We start from the raw sequence: 9,289 nt of genomic DNA, 5'->3' as shown, positions 1-9,289 counted from the left end.
GGGCTAGCAGTTTGTGTGAGAAGCTTGCTCTTGTGCCCATGTCCTGAGAAGTTGTGCAGGGTTGCTTAGTGTAGAAATGAACTGGTATGTGCAGAGGGATATGGCACAGAAAGGAAAATCTTTGGGTGAACTGTTGCCCGTTCAGCTGCAACTGAGAGATTACAACCTTTGAGACTGGGCTAGCTGACCTGCGCTGGGGCAACAAAAAGAATGTCGACTCTTTTGAAGGGGCCTGAGTGCTCAAGGAGTGTCCTGTTCTTCAAAGTCTGCTTTATTCCCCCCTGGATTAACAAATTGGCACCCTACCTGGTATTGTGGAGTATAAGAAATGCTGTAAAGAGGGTCATTGAGTTTGCAACACGGTCTTGTGTTTTGGAAATGGCCATGGGCAGTGTGAAGCAGGTTTGCTGGTTGCCTGCATAGAGACCCCATGGGGCCATGAAGATGAACCGTGGCTTGCAGTGGAGACCCAGTGGAGATGCCAGGACCATGAGATGGCTGCCGAGGAGCTGCCGCCCCGGTGAAGTTTCCCAGGACTGTGAGTAGCCTAGCTGGAGGGGTGGAATTGGAATGCCAGAGGCTTGTTGCTGGTTAGAATTATCAGACTTGAAGATTTGTCACTGGCTAGAGTTGCTGGACTTGAAGCTACAGAGTTTGATGTTTGCCCTTGTTGTTTTAAATCTTGTATTGGTTGAATGTTTCTTTGCTATGCCCAATGTCATCTTTTGCAGTGTGAATATTTATTCTGTGCCATTATGGGTTTTTTGAGGTTATTTTTTGGTATTATGGCTCAGTTAAAATATCTTGGACTATGGGGATGTATGAACATCATTGGAATTGATTAAAAACTATGGGGACTTTTAAAGTCAGACTGAATGCATTGTATTTTACATCATGTATGGATATCAGTTTATGGGGGCCAGGGGCGGAATGTGGTGGTTTGATTCAGGTGTCCCCCATAAACCTAGGTGTTGCGAATGCTAGCTCCCCAGCTGATGGATATTTGGGAATTAATGCCTCCTGGAGGGAGTGTATTGTTGGGGGTGGGCTTATGGGCTTTATAGCCAGTTTCCCCTTGCCAGTGTTTGGCACACCCTCCTGTTGCTGTGGTCCATCTTATGTTGGCCAGGGGGTGATGTCCACCCTCTGTTCATGCCATCGTTTTCCCCTGCCATCGTGAAGCTTCCCCTCAAGCCTGTAAGCCAAAATAAACCTCTTTTTCCCAGAAGCTACTCTTGGTTGGGTGATTTCTACCAGCAATGCGAACCGGACTGCAACACCAGGTAAAGCCAGATGCACAAGTAGGGTTCCTACTACGCAGAGGAGTAGGAGCCAGACCTGTCAGCAAGGAAGGAGTCCAAGTTAGAACTGCTGTACAACAGCAAATTGCTCAACCTTCTTTTAGGAAAGTGGACTGAAAACTGTTTCAGCAAAAGGGGAGATACACTGCATTATGTTCCGTGGTAGAGCATTTGACTGCAGATGCACAGAGTGGTGCATGCATCTGGAGTTCGTTTGCAGCGGCAAGAGGCCCTGGTGTGGCCACGTGTAAGGACCTGAGTGGATCCCCAGCACCCAGGTAAATACCTGGCAAGCAAGATGTCATGGGTCTGTAATCCCAGAGATAGGAGGATCCCTCCGGCATGTTGGATAATTAAACAAGCTGACAGCATAGCTAGTTCCAGGTTCAGTGAGAAACTCAATAAGGTGGAAAAAGAAGAAAAAGAAGACACGTGAAGCCACATGTGCACCATCCATACACATTTGAACTTTCATACACACACACCACACGCGTGCACACATATGCAAAAAAGGGACGAGGGTTTTGACCACCTCAGTGTTGGTCAGCTCTTAGCTGTCTTTCTGGGTAGCTGAGATTGGAAGAAATAAGGCCTCTCCTGTCGCTGAGAGTTCAATAGGAGAGAAAGAAACAGAAGGTAAAACGACGAAGTTTGATGAGCTAGTGCACCACAGATGCAGGGTCTCCTGGAGGCTTCAGAACTTCCAGGGTGAAACCTAAAATAAAGTGGGGTTCCTACCACTTTAGCAGAGGAATTGGCGCCAGACATGTCAGCCAACAAAAGAGTCCAAGTTAGAAGTGCTGAACAACAGCTAATTGCTCAACCTTCCTTTAGAAAAGTGGACTGAAGCTGGGTGTGATTGTGCACACCTTTAGTCCCAGCCCTGAGGAGGCAAAAGTAGGAGGATCACCATGAGTTTGAGGCCATTCTGAGACTACATAGTAACTCCAGGTCAACCTGGACTACAGTGAGACCCTACATCACAAAAAAAAAAAAGTGGACTGAAAATTACTTCAGCAAAAGGGATTATGCAGCTGAAATGCCCAGGGGTCTGGCTTTAGTTGTGGCTTGACCCATGCATTAATATAATCTTTTGCCTTCACATTAGCCTTACCATCCACAGTGTACACAACAAAATTGCTGCCAAAAACTCTGGGTCTAGGAGCTGGAGAGATAGCTTAGTGGTTAAGGCACTTGTCTGCAAAACCAAAAGACATTGGTTCAAAGGTGGCACATCATCTGGAGTTTGTTTGTAGTGGCTAGAAGCCCTGGTGCACCCATTCTCTCTCTCCCTCCCTCCCTCCCTCCCTCCCTCTATCTCTCTCTCAAATAAATAAATGAAAATAAAAATATTTTTTAAAGTTCTGGGTCTACATCTTTTCAGGCTTAAATTCAGCTAAAAAAAGAACAGCTGAAGCCGGGAGTGGTGGCGCACGCCTTTAATCCCAGCACTCAGGAGGCAGAGATAGGAGGATCGCCATGAGTTCAAGGCCACCCTGAGATGACGGAGTTAATTCCAAGTCAGCCTGGACCAGAGTGAGACCCTACTTGGAAAAAAAAAGAACAGTTGCCTGAGGCTTCTGCAAATGTCTGGGATTTACATTGAGCCATTTTGGTATCATTCATACATCTCAAACAAATCATTGTGGCCAAAGGGTTGGCTGGACTTTAACCATTCACTGTGGCTAAGGGAAATGTGCGTGCCAGCCAGTCAGGCTTAATTTATGTGTTTACTTCTAGAGATCAATCAGAAAACAGCTGGGGAAGGAGAGAGAATCAGAAAGAGGAGCTGTAAAGAATGTTCCAGGTACAACCGCTAGAAGATGAAAGAAATGATGAGGGTAGAGAGAACAACAAGCATCTTCTATATACAAAAACTTGCCCAGGATGGTAGCACACATCTTTAATCCCAGCACTAGAGAGGCAGAGGTAGGAGGATTGTTGTGAGTTTGAGGCCACCCTGAGACTACATAGTGAATTCAGGTCAGCCTGGGCTAGAATGACATTCTAGCTTAAAACAACAACAACAACAACAACAACAAAAAAAAAAAACACTAGGAAACTAGGAAGGGAGCTCTAGCCTGTGGGAAAGGTAGATGCTTATAATCTCAGCTACTTTGTAGGCTAAGGCAGAAGGACCACAACTTCAAGGCCAACATGGGCAAACCCTGTCTCAAGGAAGAAGGAGGAGGAGGAGAAGAAGAAGAAGAAAACAGCTGAGAATGTGATTTAATGGCTTAATGGCACTTACTCATAATAGCAAAGCCTAGACTCCATTTCTAGTACCCCCACACACATGCACAGATCTATAAATTCTGTGGTAAACTGGAGATATAGATTCATAATAAAATGCTTGCCTAGTATGCACAGGTCCTGGGTTCAATCCTTAGTACTGAAAAAAATAATAATAGCCATTTGTAGTGGCTCACACCTATAATTCTAGCACTTGGAAGGCAGAGACAGGAGGAGTTCCACAAGTTTGAGGCCAGTGCCTGGGCTACAGAGCAAAACCCTGATTGAACAGAAGTGAACCCCTGTCGCCCCCCCCAAAAAAAAATCAAGGAGGAGGAGGAGAAAAGGGTCAGGAATGGTAGCACACACCTTTAATCCCAGCACTCAGGAGACAGAGGTAGGAGGACCACAATGAGTTTAAGGCCAGCCTGAGATTACAGAGTGAATTCCAGGTCAGTCTGGGACTAGAGTGAGACACTACCTCGAAAAACCAAAACCAAAAATTTTTTTTTAAAAGAACAAAAGAAAGAAAAGCAAAAAAGTGATACAAAAATTTTGGGGCTCATCACCAATGCACTGATAATTTGGGGGTGTCTCTAGATTCTTTTCTTATTAAGTAGAATAATGAAATCCACAAACCAGAGGATGAGGTTCAGTAAGAGTTTACTATATAGCTCAGAGCTTTGAGAGAGAGATCTTCAAGAGAAGGGTAGCTTAAGGGAAGGAAGGAAGATACTGAGAAGCTCAGAACTTAAGAGAAGGAAGCAAGGAAGAGCTCTTGTCCTGTGTTGCACTCAAGTTCACATTACTGGAAGAAAACACCTGACCAAGAGCAGTTTGTGTGTGTGGGGAGGGATTTTTTTTGGGTTTACAGACTCGAGGGGTAGCTCTATGATGGCAGGAAAACGATGACATGACCAGAGGGTGAACATCACCCCCTGGCCAACATCAGGTGGACAACAGCAACAGGAGAGTGTGCAAACACTGGCAAGGGGAAACTGGCTATAATACCCATAAGCCCACACCCAACAATACAATGCCTCCACAAGGTGTTAATTCCCAAATTGCCATCAGCTGGGGACATTGCATTCAGAACACCTAAACCTATGGGGGACACCTGAATCAAACCACCACACTCAGGAAAGCAAGTGAAGTGTAATGACCTAGATTTTCCCCTACAGGCTCAAGGATAATTCCTGCATCTAGTCAAAGAGAGAGCTATTCACTTTGGGACTTTGGGGTCATGTCACTCATAAGCTGCCTAGCCAATTATTGTATCCTATTCTACAGAAGGAGTCTGGAGAGATGGCTCAGCAGTTAAAGGTGCTCATTTGTAAAGTCTGCCATCTTTGGGTTCAATTCCCCACCACCCACATAAAGTCAGATGCAAAAGTGGTGCATGTGTCTGGAGTTCATTTGCAGTGGCAGGAGACCCTGGCTTATGCATGCACACACACATACACATAGTGTAAATTTTAAAAAAATAATAAAGGAGGCCAGCATAGTGGAGTGTGCCTTTCATCCCAGCACTTTGGAGGCAGAAGTAGGAATCAAAGTGAGTTTGAGACCACCCTGAAACTACATAGTGAATTCCAGGTCAGCCTGGGCTAGAGCAAGACCCTAACTTGAAAAACAAACAAAAAAGAAAAGAAAAGACAAGAAAGTCGGGCTGGAGAAATGGCTTAGTGGTTAAGGTGTTTGCTTTCAAAGCCTAAGGACCCAGGTTAGATTCCCCAATATCCATGTAAGCCAGATGCACATGGTGGCACATGTGTCTGGAGTTAATTTGCAGTGGATAGAGGCCCTGGCACACCCATTCTCAATTTCTCTCTTTTTCTATCTGCCTCCTCTCTCTCAAATAAATAATAAAAATTATTATTATTATTATTATTATTATTATTATTATTATTATTATTTGAGAGCGACAGACACAGAGAGAAAGACAGATAGAGGGAGAGAGAGAGAATGGGCGCACCAGGGCTTCCAGCCTCTGCAAATGAACTCCAGATGCATGCGCCCCCTTGTGCATCTGGCTAATGTGGGACCTGGGGAACCGAGCCTCAAACCAGGGTCCTTAGGCTTCACAGGCAAGCGCTTAACCTCTAAGCCATCTCTCCAGCCCAAATAATAAAAATTTAAAAAAAATAAAATAAACAAGCTGGGCATGGTGGCACATGCCTTTAATCCCAGCACTTGGAAGGCAGATGTAGGAGGATCACCATGAGTTCAAGGCCACTCTGAGACTACATAGTGAATTCCAGGTCAGCCTGAGCTACAGTGAGACCCTACCTTGAAAAAATTTAAAAACAATAATTATAACTAAATAAAATAAACAAACAAAAGAAAGTCATAAATCAGGGCACTTTTCCAAATATTTTGTCTAACCATCAGGCAGGCGAGTTATAGCAAAGTGAGGAAATCTCCACCCTAGGCTTCAGATGCTATCTGATGGCATTCTTAGCCCTTGGGTTGGTAGAAGCTGGAGGACTGTCAATACATTCCAAAATGGTTCCATACGATCAACTGATAGTCACCAGGATGTTAGGTCAGACACAGAGGGGGGCAATACATGGCTATTAAAGGACTAATAGTAGCTCAAGGTAATTTGGTTCTGAACCTGCAATATTCCATGTCTGTGGTCACAAGAGTTCTATCAGTCTTTTCAGCTTTGTTGGAAATAGGAGCAGCGGATGCAGTGCTTTTCTGGGAACTTTAGTTCGCACAAACAAAACATCTCACTTCCAAAGCATCTTTTTTTTTTTTTTTTTTTTTTTTTTTTGAGGTAGGGTCTCACTCTAGCCCAGGCAAAGTGGAACTCATCTGTAGTCCCAGGCTGTCCTCAAATTCACAGTGATCCTCCTATCTCTACCTCTCACATTCTAGGATTAAAGGCATATGCCACCATGCTCACTGCTTCCCTTCCCCACAAAAAATAGTTTTATTTATTTGCAAGCAATAAGGAGGGGAGAGAAAGAGGATGGGCATGCCAGGGCCTCTTGCCACTGCAAACTAACTCCAGGTGCATGTGACACTTTGTGCAACTGGCTTTGTGTAAGAACTGGGGAATACAACCCAAGTTGTCGGGCTTTGCAAATAAGTGCCTTTAATTGCTGTTCCAGCTCTCCAGCACCCTCCAATATTTGTTTTAAGCACAGAGCTCATTTTCTAAATGAAATCAGGACAGTGATGGAAGTAGGAGTTGGATCTTCACATGCTAGTCCTCAATACCCTATACCCCTCAGAGAACATGGGACTCTGTAAAAGGCTTTGAAAAATCCCTGGTCTGAGGTGAAGGCAAGATGTAAAAGAACAGATGCTTGAAAAGGAAGTTGAGTTCAAATCTTGCCTGAGATTTTGTGGCTGAAGATTTTGGAAAGCAGTGACACAATCAGAGCAGTATTTTAGAAATCAAAAACTGGGCTGGGTGTGGTGGCACATGCCTTTAATCCCAGCACTTCAGAGTCAGAAGTATGAGGATTGTAGTGAGTTCAAGGCCAGTAAACTGATTGGGCATGGTGGCACATGTCTTTAATCCCAGCACTTGGGAGGCATAGGTAGGAGGCTTGCTGTGAGTTCAAGGCCAGACTGGAACTACAGAGTAAGTTCCAGGTCATTGCTTGCTTTAGCAAGACCATACTTTTAAAAAAAGTTTTTTTTTTTTAATCAAAAACTGGCAGGCAGTCTTGTGCAAAACTGGAAGAGGAGCTGTGCCTGTGCCTGGGAGCAGGGAAGTCAGCCAACAAGGCTTAATCCAGGGAGGAAAAATGAAGAGCCAAGATGTCTGTGGATTTATTCTGAAATTAAAACAATTTCGGAGCTGGAGCCATGGCTCAGCAGCTAAGGTGCTTGCTTGCAAAGTCTAAGGACCCAGGTTTGATTCCTCAGTATAAGAGGGAATCAGGGTGACCAGGCCCCTGAAAGTATCCTTGCAGTCTCTACTTGGCTGGAGTTCAAAGTATGGCCAGACTTCTTATGTCTTCCCTAGATCTGTTTTTCCAAAACAACCTGGGCCCCTTCTGGGAGGGAGGTTTTCATTCCTAGGATTTAATCCTAACACTGTGGTTAGTCAAGTTCAGTCCCCAGAACTTGGCATCATGGCTATCCTCTTCCTGAGACAGCCTCTAGCCCAGACCAGTCAGCTGTCTCTATGGCTCACCTGAGCCAGAAGGTACAACCCATCACCATAAGGTTATAAATATGTGTGCAAGGAGAGGGCAAAGTCTCTAGGTTGCCTGACCACTCATGAACCTCCAGCTTCTGGTGAATTTCCCCTCATCTTGACCAAATGGGCTGAGATGAGGGGAGAACCCCCAACCCCTACTTCCCACACGGCTCTAAACCCCTCCTGGCCTCCACATGGCAGGAGATCTTTGTACTTTCTTTTCTGTTCTCTCTACATTTTACTAAGCCCACCATGTGGGCTCTCAGGCCACGCGGGTGCATTCATTTTCTTTCCCTTGGTTCTGTACTTCTCTAAATAAATATAACAGGGGCTGAAAAGATGGCTTAGCAGGTAAGGTGCTAAGGACCCAGGTTCAATTCTCCAAGTACCCACATAAGCCAGATACACAAGGCGGCACATGTATCTGGAGTTTGTTTGCAGTGGCTAGAGGTCCTAGTGTGCCCATTCTCTCTCTCTGTCCCTTAAGTAAATAAAAGTAAATAAATATTTTTAAGTAAATATAATAATTTGGTCTGGAAAGATGACTTAGAGGTTATAGTGCTTGCCTGTGAAACCTAAGGACCTGACTTCAATTACCCGGCACCTATATAAGCCAGATGCACAAAGTGGTGCATGCATCTGGTGTTCGTTTGCAGTGGCTAGAAGCCCTGGCACACCCATTCTCTCTCCCTTTCTCTATCTGCTTTTTTCTCTCCCTCCCTCTCTCTCTCTTTCAAATAAATAAATATTTTTTAAAATAAATAATTTAATAATTATCCTTCTTTGTTTGGTTTGCCCAATTCTTTGGTTAAATACAAATGTGAACACAGGGTTTGGGATTCAAGGATTTTCCTGAACCCCTAACATACCATTTCATGAACCTACATAAATCCAGACGCACAAAGTGGTACCTGAGTCTGGAGTTTATTTGTAGTGGCTAGATGCTCTGACATGCTCTCTCTCTCTCTCTCTCTCTTTCTGTGTGTGTCTCTCTCTCTACTGGAAAATAAATAAAAATTTTTAAAAACAATAATTTGGGGCTGGAGAGATGGTTTAGTCATTAAGGCGCTTGCCTCTGAAGCCTAAGGACCCATGTTCAACTCCCCAGTTCCCATGTAAGCCAGATGCACAAGGTGACACAAGCATGCATTGTCACATACATGCACAAGGCAGCACATGCATCGAGTTCCATCAAATGGCTGGAGGCCCTGGTGTACCAATTCTCTCTTTCTCACTTTGTCATTCCCATGCTCTTGATCTTGCTGTCTCTCATAAAAAAAAAAAAAAAAAAAAAAAAAAAAAAAAAACAGAACAATTTGGAGCTGGGCACGGTGGTGCATGCCTTTAATCCCAAGCAGAGGTAGGAGGATTGCCATGAGTTCAAGGCCACCCTGAGACAACAGAGTGAATTCTAGGTCAGTGTGTGCTAGAGGGAAAAAACCTACCAGGAAAAAACCAAAACAAAAGAAAGAAAGAAAGAAAAAATCAGGGCTGGAGAGATGGCTTAGCAGTGATGCAAGCATGTAATGTCACACATGCACACAAGGGGGCACACGCATCCGGAGTTCGTTTGCAGTATCTGTAAGGCCCTGGT

Source organism: Jaculus jaculus, chromosome 6 (genome assembly GCF_020740685.1).
Source record: "Jaculus jaculus isolate mJacJac1 chromosome 6, mJacJac1.mat.Y.cur, whole genome shotgun sequence".
In the NCBI taxonomy this organism is placed as follows: domain Eukaryota; kingdom Metazoa; phylum Chordata; class Mammalia; order Rodentia; family Dipodidae; genus Jaculus; species Jaculus jaculus.
The sequence above is the reverse complement of the archived record's forward strand: the minus strand, read 5'-3'. Positions refer to the sequence as shown.